Source organism: Dipodomys merriami, unplaced genomic scaffold (genome assembly GCF_024711535.1).
Source record: "Dipodomys merriami isolate MVZ:Mamm:240054 unplaced genomic scaffold, mDipMer1.0.p SCAF_622, whole genome shotgun sequence".
Taxonomy (NCBI): Eukaryota; Metazoa; Chordata; class Mammalia; order Rodentia; family Heteromyidae; genus Dipodomys; species Dipodomys merriami.
The window spans coordinates 107,478-118,636 of record NW_027206205.1 but is presented as its reverse complement, the minus strand read 5'-3'; the positions used below and the strand labels follow the sequence as shown (position 1 = coordinate 118,636).

At 40.2% G+C, this 11,159-nt stretch overlaps 1 long non-coding RNA gene across 1 annotated transcript; it reads left to right on the top strand.

Moving 5' to 3' along the window:
• Window positions 1-9,279: 9,279 nt before the first annotated feature.
• LOC138815115 (uncharacterized) lies at window positions 9,280-10,720 on the top strand. Its single transcript, XR_011368170.1, has 3 exons — window positions 9,280-9,507; window positions 9,937-10,222; window positions 10,610-10,720. It is a non-coding gene; the product is annotated as an uncharacterized lncRNA (long non-coding RNA).
• Window positions 10,721-11,159: the final 439 nt, after the last annotated feature.

The following is an 11,159-nucleotide window of genomic DNA, read 5'->3' as shown; positions in this document are numbered from 1 at the left end:
CAAAGCAGGAATGGAAGACAAAGGCTACTTCCAAGGGTTGCTGGAGGCAATGACTCAAGAAATAAAGCGAGAAATTGATCAGAAATTGAAAGAGCACAAGGATGAACTATCCAAAGAGATACAGGGTATCAAACAAGAGATGCATGCAAAAATAGAAGCTGCACAAACCTCAGTAAGAAGTGAGATAAACGCCAAATTAGAGGTAATGCATACCTCATTGAGAGGTGAGATCAGTACTCTGAGAACCAACATTGAATCCAGAAAGGGATCCATTTCCTCCATGCAAACCACAATAGAAGCCACTGTCAACAGAGTGAATGAAATGGAAGGTAGAGTGTCAGATACAGAAGACAGAATACACCAACTGGACCAAAAAGTGACAGATATGGAAAAATCACTCAAATTAAACCAAAGGGATATTCAAGAGCAAGCAGATAATGCTAAAAAATTTAACCTTCGCATAATTGGAGTGGACGAAGGTGAGTAATTCCAGAGCTAGGGAATGCAACACCTGTTTAACAATATAATCAATGAAAATTTTCCCCACCTCAAAAACGACCATCTTAACTACATCACAAAAGCTTATCGAACACCCAACAAGCAAGACCCCAGGAGAAACACTTCTAGACACATTATAGTAAAAATGATAGATCTGAATAATAAGGAAACAATCCTGCATGCAGCAAAAATGAAGAAGGAGCTATACTACAATGGGAAAAAAATAAGAATTACTGCAGATCTCTCCACACAAACAATGAATGCAAGAAAAGCCTGGGAAAGCACCATACGAGCCCTGAGAGCCCATAACTGCCAACCCAGACTGATCTACCCGGCAAAGCTAGCATTCACATTTGATGGAGAACTGAAAACTTTTAATAGCAAAGAAAAACTAAATGAATACATAAACATTAAGCCAGCATTACAAAGAATTCTAAGAGGGGGGACACAACCTGAAGAAAGCAGCCAGGAACTGGGGCCTGCCCCAAACAGGCGTTACTCAAAGTCTAACTGAGCAAGCACAGGAGGAAAGGAAAGAAGAAAAACTTAGGAAAACGGAATGGCAGGGACAACAATGCATCTCTCTATACTTTCTCTTAATATAAATGGGCTGAATTCGCCAATTAAAAGAAAACGAACTGAGGACTGGATAAGAAAACAAGAACCATCCATCTGTTGCCTTCAGGAGACCCACCTCTCAGCCAAACATACAAACAAACTCAGAGTGAAGGGGTGGAAAAGGATCTACCAATCAAACGCCCCCAGTAAGAAAGCAGGTGTAGCTATCCTGATATCTGACAAAATAAACTTTTCATTAAAATCAGTACAGAAAGACAAGGACAGACACTACATATTAATAAAGGGAACAATCCAAGAGGAGGATATAACCATCATCAACTTATATGCCCCAAATATTGGTGCACCCAGATATGTCAAACAAATGCTCTCAAACTTACAGAATAAAATAGATCCCAATACGATAATACTAGGAGACTTTAACACACCACTCTCACCAAAGGACAGGTCTAACAAACAGAGGATTGGCAAAGAAGCCACCGAATGAAGAGAGGCCATACTCCAAGCGGAATTAACTGACATCTACAGAGTATTTCACCCTAAAACAACACAGTACACATTCTTCTCAGCAGCTCACGGAACTTTCTCCAAAATAGACCATATCATAGTTCATGCAAGGAACTTAAGCAAATACAAAGGGATCGACATAATCCCCTGTATCCTATCTGACCACAGTGGAATCAAGCTAGCTCTCAATAACAAAGCATACCGCAGAAATTTCTCCAATACATGGAAATTGAACAGCACACTCCTTAACAATGCCTGGATAACAGAAGAGATCAGAAAAGAAATAAAGCATTTCCTACAACTCAATGAAAATGAAAACACCTCACAAAGAAACTTGTGGGACACAGCAAAAGCAGTCCTGAGGGGCAAATTTATTGCCCTCAGTGCCCACATCAAGAGAATGGAGACAGACCAAGTAAATAATCTCATGTTGCAATTAAAACAGCTAGAAAAACAGGAAAAAATGGGACCCAAAGCTACTAGAAGAAGCCAGATAACCAAATTAAAAGCAGAGATTAACCAATTAGAAAATCAGAAAACCATAACCAAAACAAACCATACAAAAAGCTGGTTCTTTGAAAAAATAAACAAAATTGATGGCCCATTGGCTAGATTGATTAAACAAAGAAGAGAGGAAACCCATATTAATAGGATTAGGGATGGCACGGGAAACATCACCACACGTACCCAAGATATCCAAACAATTCTAACAGACTACTTTCAAAAGCTATACTCTCTAAAGGAAGAAAATCGGGCAGAAATGGATGCATTTTTAGAGAAATACAAGTTGCCCAAACTGAGCAAAGAAGAAGTTAACCAATTAAATAAGCCAATATCCTATAATGAGATACAGGAAGCTATCAAAAGTCTTCCAACAAAAAAAAGCCCAGGACCAGATGGATTCACAGCAGAATTCTATAAGACAAGAACTAATACCCATACTCCTCAAGCTCTTCAGAGAAACAGAGAAGGAAGGAGCTATCCCAAACTCATTCTACGAAGCCAATATCACACTCATCCCCAAACCAGGCAAAGACCCAACCAAAAAGGAGAATTACAGGCCAATCTCCTTGATGAACACAGATGCAAAGATCCTTAACAAGATTCTAGGTAACAGAATCCAGAAACACATAAAAAAAAATAATTCACTATGACCAGGTAGGCTTCATCCCAGAGACACAGGGATGGTTTAACATACGTAAGTCAATAAATGTAATCCAACATATCAACAGAGCCAAGGTCAAGAATCACATGATTATCGCCACAGATGCAGAAAAGGCCTTTGACAAAATTCAACATTCATTCATGCAAAAAGCTCTGGAGAAAATAGGAATAGAAGGAACATTTCTAAATACAATAAAAGCCATTTATGACAGACAAATAGCCAATATTATACTTAATGGGGAAAAGCTACAACCAATTCTCCTAAAATCAGGAACAAGGCAAGGATGCCCACTGTCTCCACTCCTCTTCAATATAGTCCTAGAACCCTTAGCCAGGGCAATAAGGCAAGAAAAAGACATTAAAGGGATCCGCATAGGGAAAGAAGAAGTTAAACTATCCCTTTTTGCAGGCGACATGATACTATACCTCCACGATCCCAAAAACTCCATCCCCAAACTCTTAGAAATCATAAATCACTTCGGCAAAATAGCAGGATACAAAATAAACCCACAAAAATCAGTTGCCTTCCTATACACTGATAATGTACAGGAAGAGAGGGAAATAAAGGGAGCAACCCCATTCACAATAACCTCCCGAAAAATAAAATATTTAGGAATTAACCTAACCAAAGATGTAAAAGAACTATTTAATGAGAACTATAAAAAGTTAAAGAAAGAAATTGCAGAAGACACTAGGAAATGGAAAGACCTCCCATGCTCCTGGATAGGCCGACTTAATATAGTAAAGATTGTAATACTTCCAAAACTAATATACAAATTCAACGCAATTCCTATTAAAATCCCAATGACGTACATCACTGAAATACAGAAAACAGTCCAAAAATTCATATGGAACAACAAAAGACCTAGAATAGCCAAAACAATTCTAGGGGATAAAGACAATATGGGAGGGCTATCCATGCCGAACTTCAAACTCTACTACAGAGCTATAATAACAAAGACAGCATGGTACTGGCACAAAAACAGACCCGAAGACCAATGGAACAGAATAGAAGATCCAGAAATAAATCCACAGGCCTGCAGCCAGCTGATATTCGACAAAGGAGCCAAAGACATACAATGGAAGAAACACAGCCTCTTCAACCGCTGGTGCTGGGAAAACTGGGCAGCCACATGCAGAAAACTAAAAGTGGACCCCAGCCTATCACCATGCACCAACATCAACTCAAAATGGATTAAAGACCTTAACATTAAACCTGAATCTCTGAAACTACTGCAGGACAGAGTAGGAGAGACACTTGAACTAATAGGCACACTAAGGAACTTCCTGAACAGAGTCCCAGGGTCACAACAAATTGGAGAGAGACTCGACAAATGGGACTACCTTAAAATAAAAAGCTTCTGCACAGATAAAGCTATCGCAACCAAGCTAGAAAGACAACCAACTAATTGGGAAAAAATATTTACCAGCAATATATCAGACAAGGGGTTAACATCTTGTATATACAGGGAACTCAAGAAACTAATCCCTCCCAAACCCAACAAACCAATTACTAAATGGGCAAGGGAACTAAAGAGGGACTTCTCAAATGAAGAAATAAAAATGGCAAAGAAACACATGAGGAAATGTTCATCATCCCTGGTGGTGAAGGAAATGCAAATAAAGACAACCCTGAGATACCACCTTACCCCAGTCAGAATGTCCCACATCCACAAATCAGCCAATGACAAATGCTGGAGGGGATGTGGAGAACGAGGAACGCTATTACACTGCTGGTGGGAATGTACACTCATACAACCACTTTGGAAAGCAGTCTGGAGGGTCCTTAGAAAGCTAAAGATTGACCTCCCTTAAGACCCAGTCATACCACTTCTAGGCATCTACCCTGAACAACAGGAACCAATATACAAGGACACGTGCACCTCCATGTTTATTGCAGTACTGTTCGCAATAGCTAGGATATGGAAACAACCTAGATGCCCCACCACAGATGAATGGATCCAAAAATTGTGGTATCTATACACAATGGAATATTATGCAGCCATTAGAAATGACAAAATAATGGCATTTGCAGGGAAATGGATGGAGCTAGAAGGAATCATGTTGAGCGAGGTAAGCCAAGAACGAAGAGACAAACAGTACATGGTTTCCCTGATAAGTGGATGATGAATCCAAAATGTTAGGTGATATGACAAAACTAATAGGACTTAAGAAACAAAGAACTCCCACTCATCTGGTTGAACCACTACTAAATATCCCCATGCTGCTGATCACATATATGGTATATAACATATGAGCACCGTTATATATTATAGACTGTGATAGACAATTTGCCCCAGGAAAGTTAGAATGAACTTGTGACTTTAAATGAGCATCATTATTCCACAATACTGTGAATTTCCGGAAATTAAGTAATCACTTAATCACAATCAAAAAAAAAAAAAAAAGAACCTTGGGGAAGGGAGGGCGGGAGGGGATGGTAGGGGGAAAACAATGGAGGGGGTAACAATGTTCAAGAGGAAGTGGAAGTGTACTCATTACCTCACTCATGTAACTGTAACCCTCTGTATAGTATCTTTACAATAAAAAAATTTAAATAAATAAAATAAAATAAAAAAGCCGGAAGTGGTGCTACGGCTCAGGTGGTAGAGCGCTAACCTTGAGCTGAAGAGCTGAGGGACAGCACCCAGGCCCAGAGTTCAGGCCCCATGACCGGATCAAAAAAAAAAAAAAAAAAAAAAGAAATGTACCAGTTTTCTTGCCCATGTAATTGTAACTCCTCTGTATGGTATTCTCACAATTAAAAAAAAAAAAGACTGAAAAGCTCAGAAGACATTTTGCTTTTACAGGCATGGTTCAACTAAAACCAGAAAACAGTTCTTTACATTTATATAAACTATTATATCTAGTGAGGATTTAAAAAGTTTTAGCATATATATTTTAAATTTTATGTCAAAATATTTGTTTATTTTTAATTTTTGTCAGTTGTGGGGTTTGAAATCTGGGCCTGGACGTTGTCCTTCAGCTCTTCACCTCAGGACTAGTGCTCTACCATTTGAACCACTGCCAGTTTTCTGGTGGCTCACTGGAGATAAGAGTCTCACGGACTTTCCTGCGTAGGCTGGCTTTGAATCATGATTCTCAGCTCTCAGACTCCTTACTAGCTAGGATTACAAATATGAACCACTGGCACCTACCTACATAATTATATTTTGCACATTTATGAGGTATGGTGTGGTAATCCCATTCATTTATATCTTGTGCAATTATCAAGCTATATCATATCCATTAGTTTCTGTGTGTAACATTTCTTTTTAATGAGACTGCTCAACCCTTATCTTTTCACTGTGATGAAATATATATTCTTAACTATAATCACTTTGCTTCTTGTGGTATACAATTAATATATTTACTTTTAGTCATGGAAGTCCGCTAATTAAGGTTATATAAAACATGAATTGTAAAGTGAAAAAAATGGTTCCATTACTTGTTTTATCAAAACAATTATGCCCTTTTTCAATTATATTTCTGTGGGAATGTGTAATATTCATTGATTTAACAGTTAAAATTGATAACAGTTGATTCAAACTTGTATTTGAAGATTGCACACAACAAAAATATACTTCCACTTTCTTCTACCACATAATTAAAATAACAGTATAGCAAAGCTTGGTGTTAGAGGCTCATGTGTAGAATCCTAGAAACTCAGGAGGCTAAGAACTGAAGATTTTGTTTCAATGTCAGTCTAACCAGACAAAATTTGAAAACTTGACTCAGACATATACTAGATATTGCAAATAAGGGAAACCATGGGACCTATGCTTCTTTGGGCCTGGCTTACTTCACTTAATATAATTTTTTCCAAACCTTTCCATTTCCTAACAAATGGGGAAATGTCATTCTTTCTGATGGAGGCATAGAATTCCATTGTGTATATATACCAATTTTCTTGATCCATTCATCTACTGAGGGGCATCTGGGTTGGTTCCATATCTTAGCTATGGTGAATAATGCTGCAATAAACATAGTTGTGCTGGTAGCTTTAGTGTGGTCTTGTTTGTGATCATTTCGGTAAATGCCCAAAAGTGGGATTGCTGGGAAACAGGGGAGCTCCATGTGGAGTCTTTTGAGGAACCTCCATACTGTTTTCCAAAGTGGTTGAACAAGTTTACACTCCCACCAACAATGCAGTATAGTTCTCTTCTGTCCACATCCCCTCCAGCATTTGTTGTCATTAGAGTTCTTGATTATAAACGCACTCATTATCTTGCCCATGTAATTTTAACCCTTCTGTACAATATTTTCACAATAAAAAAATAAAAAATACAAAAATAATGTGAAAACTTATCTCCAATTATCCAGCAAGAAGGAGAAGGTAAAGATGTGGCTTAAGGAATAGTGTCATCACCCATGAGCAAAAAATACAATGGAGACCATTAAACATAGAGTTCAAGCCCTAAAAATTGCATATACACAGAAGACAACAATAAAAAGTATTGTGAACATCAATAATGAAAACAAAATAGTAGAAAAGATAATGAGAAATGTTGTGTTAACATCTGGAGGACAGAAAGCATTTGACAGAATTTTGTTTCATGAGAGGGAAAAATCAAAGTCTCATTTGTACAATCTCATTGTATCTATTTCTGTTGAAACCTGGCTATTGGGTAACATGTGAAAGTGTAGATTGGATTACCTGACATAGCAGACATTGCCTGTGACTATACACCATCCCACTCTGCAAAAATCTAAACTTGTGCTTGTTAATTTAAATAAAACCTCATGTTAGAGACTGTTTGATTCACATAGACAAGGGTCCTTATTTTGAGGCTTCAGACCAGTGCTTTTGTTTATAACAACTCCTGCTTTACGCCCTTCTTAGCTGGCACCAAGCCAAGACTTTGAGCTATAGACCCCACTGCCTTAATCCCTCCCTTTCTCCAGCTAAAACTCATTTCACATGCTATCTATGTCTTAGCATTAGTTGTTTTCTTTCTAATCCCCACCAGAAAACTCTTATATACATGTAAATCTACTATAAATAACCTAGGTAGAAAAGGTAGTAAGTGTTTAGCATTGGCTGAGGCTCTCATCTGTAGATTTGCTCCTTAATAAATCTGTGCTACACTATCTCTTCTCCATGGCTTTTGAGTCTGACAACTGATTGGTTTGGTTTGATGTAATCCCATTTATCCAGACTTACTTTGATTTGTTGTGCTTCGCTATCTTTGGAAGTTTTGACCTATGCCAAGGGGCCCTCGTGTTTCCCCTAACGCTTCCTATAACATTTTCAAGGAATCTGGACTTACAATGAGGTCTTCGATCCATTTGGAATTGATTCTGGTGCAGGGGGATATATAAGGATATAACTACAGTTTTCTGTGTACAGCCAATTCTACCAGCACAATTTTTTGAAGAGGCTGTTGAGGAGCTTGAGGCCTGAGTGACTCCATCTTGAGCTAGATGTCATCTTCTGAAGTATGAGTTATGCAGCTGACCATGAGCCCAGCCTGGGAATGAACAGAAGAAGCAATTCCTTGGCAACTAGGAACATAAACTATCCTTGGGGAAACCGCAGGCAGGCAGGTGCTGGAGGGCATGGTGACCCCCGCAGTTAGGCCACAGATGGTGTTTGTTTAAAAAAGGAACCCTGCAGTTTAGCAAGTGTGTCCTTGAGACTCCCTGTGGTGCAAGCCAACCAGTTTAAAGTACTTCAACCCTCTGATCTAACCAACAACCTGTTTCTGCTTTGTAGTGCGCCAATCATACTATAAAATTGTATTAAGAGTTTCCCCGCGATGTGTTATAATTTGTTGTAAGATGCTATGATGTATACAAAGTCCCTGCCTTCCCTAAAAATTGTATAAAAAGTACTATAACCCTGGTCTTGGGGCCTCTCAGCGTCATGGGCTGTGGGGGGACCAAGTTCCAGCTTGCAATAAAGACTCCTTTGCTTTTACATTGTTGATGGTCTCTGGTGGTCTTTTGGGTAAGGATTTCCAAATTCAGTTTTACATTTGGTGCATTGGCCGGGAATCCCCCCAAAGCCCACCCAGACGCCTTAACCAAGGAGTCATGAGAAGCCCGGCAAGTAAGTAGAGGCATTGCCATTCTGAAATCATCTGGTATTTGAGTTCCCTGCAGGTTCTGTATTGGGGTTGGCAAGAGGTCTTGGCGGACGTGCTATAAGACAGCCAACGGGGCCGGTGGGAGTTGTCCCTCAGATCTCCTGGGGGGTAAACTATCCACTAGTGCAGAAGCTTGAGTCTGGCACTTTCTGACTGATAATTTACAGGGTAGGCTATCCACTAGTGCGGGGTCCGGCACTTTCTGACTGATAGTGTACAGGGTAGACTGTCCACTAGTGTGGACATTTGGGCCCATTTGTAGTCCAGCACATTCTGATTGACAGTCTACAATGCACATGCTGTGAACATGTCTTGTCTCAGGGTTCAGTGTTTTGTCTGTGTGTCTTTTGGAATTCTTGGAATGTTTCTCCTCCCAGATTCATCCTGATGCAAGGGCTCAGAGGAGACTGGCTAACACCCCCTTAATATCTGTTTCTCTGTAGCTCCTTCTTTTTTTATGAAACTGCCACTGACCACCTGCAAGTGGCACCAGCAAGATCTTAGCCTCGGGCCTTAGCCCAGGGGGTCTGAGTACGGGGGAGAACCTGTCAGTCTGAGGGGACAGCCACTAGGAACTTCTTTCCCTTGCCCCAAGATGACTGGGAATTCTCCTCTGCCTTGGAAGGCTCCTGGGTCAATGTTTGCAGGAATCTAAAAGAAAAATCCTCCCGAGGTGAGTAGAGGGGGTCCGAGTCCCCTGGTAAGTGAGTGGTGTTGAGATGTTGCCCCATTCACTGAGACCTGATTTCGTCTTTGTGGCCACTTGTCTGTCTTGTTTACTTTGGTGTGTTTTCTGTTCTATGTTTTCTGAGGTAGGGAAGTTCTGGGTGAGAGTGGCAGGCTCACTCAGCAAACTCTGGATTCAGCTTGAGAACAGCACAGATTTCTGGGGGCCCATTAGTCCCCAACTCAGCCTTTGGTTGTTGTTTTGTCTAGTTCCGTTTTAGAATTGGTACCAGTTTTAAATGTGAATCCTTGGTTTTTGTGTTTATCAGTGTTTTTGATATTTATTTGAACATCTCTGGGGGAATAAAAGTCTCAGCCTCTGGCTGGGCTTGGTCACAGATCTGCTAAGTCTCCCTCCCCCCTTCTTTTGTTACAGCAGCCAAGAGGAGGGGCATGGACAAGCCTCAGGTGCACCTTCTCCTGGTGGAGGCTGCTGGAGAGGTTAGGGTGTAGATAGCAGTGAGCCTGGTCTGGACTTTCAGCTGCTCCAGACAGCTTAACAATTTGTAAAGTGCTTTTGTCAAAATTGGGTAAAAATCAGGCCCGTTCAGTTTCAGGTGACCCCCTCACCCAGCCCTCCTCCAACAGAAGGGATTCAAAAGACTGATTAGTGAAATACCTTGCTAAACAAGCAAGCCCTGGAAAAATGAAGCTCAACAAAGGTACTTCGTTTAAAAGAAATATTGTCTTAAAATTTTTTTAAAAACTTTAGAAAATGTACGTACAACTGATTTTGATTTTTTGTGTGCTTTAAGATCTGTGTGAGTGTTTTGTATGTGTTTATGAACATGTTCAAGGTAAGAGTTGTCAGCATGCTGTAACAATGGGTGAGTTTAAGTTTAAAATTCAAAAGGTTATGAGGTTTGGACATTACCAAAAATTTTAAGGAATCTTCACATTGTTTTTAACGGTTTTTTAAAGATTCTTTAACTTAAAAATTAGAAAATCTGGTGTTGAGTTCTAATTTTATTCCCTTGTGGTCAGAGAGAATGCAAGGTTTCTGAATTTGGACAAGTTTGCTTTGTGGCCTAAAATGTGGTCTATTTTAGAAAATGTTCCATGTGCTGTTGAGAAAAACGTGTATTCTTGTGGAGAGCTGCGGGAGCCACGACCAAAGACAGCCAGGCAGTAAGGCGTGGCCACAAAAGCAACATTGTAGCTCCTTGGTAAGATGGCGCTGGCTCCCGCCTTCTGTCTTCCCAGTGACAAGTGCTCTCTGTAAAAACAACTCCTTATATGGCTATGACTTGGTTCCTAGTTTGCTTCCGTGTTTGCGACCCTATGGGTATATGCCAAGTGGTGCTTCAGGATTGGCCATCCAGGAGACTTATAACCAGAGCGCGGGGGCGGGGGGGGGGGGGGACAGAGAAGCAGGAAGAAGCGGGCAGAAGAAGCAGGAGAGAAGATGTTGTAAAAGGTCCTGAATAAACCACATTGAGAAGAATCCCGGGTCGCGTCTTCCTTGCTGGTCGAGGTGGTCGCGACATATTCTTATGCTGCTGGGTGAAATTTTCGGCAGATGTCTGTTAAATCTAGTTGATCTTTGCAGTTGTTTAGATCTGCGGTTTCTTTGTTGAGTTTTTGCTGAGTTGATCTATC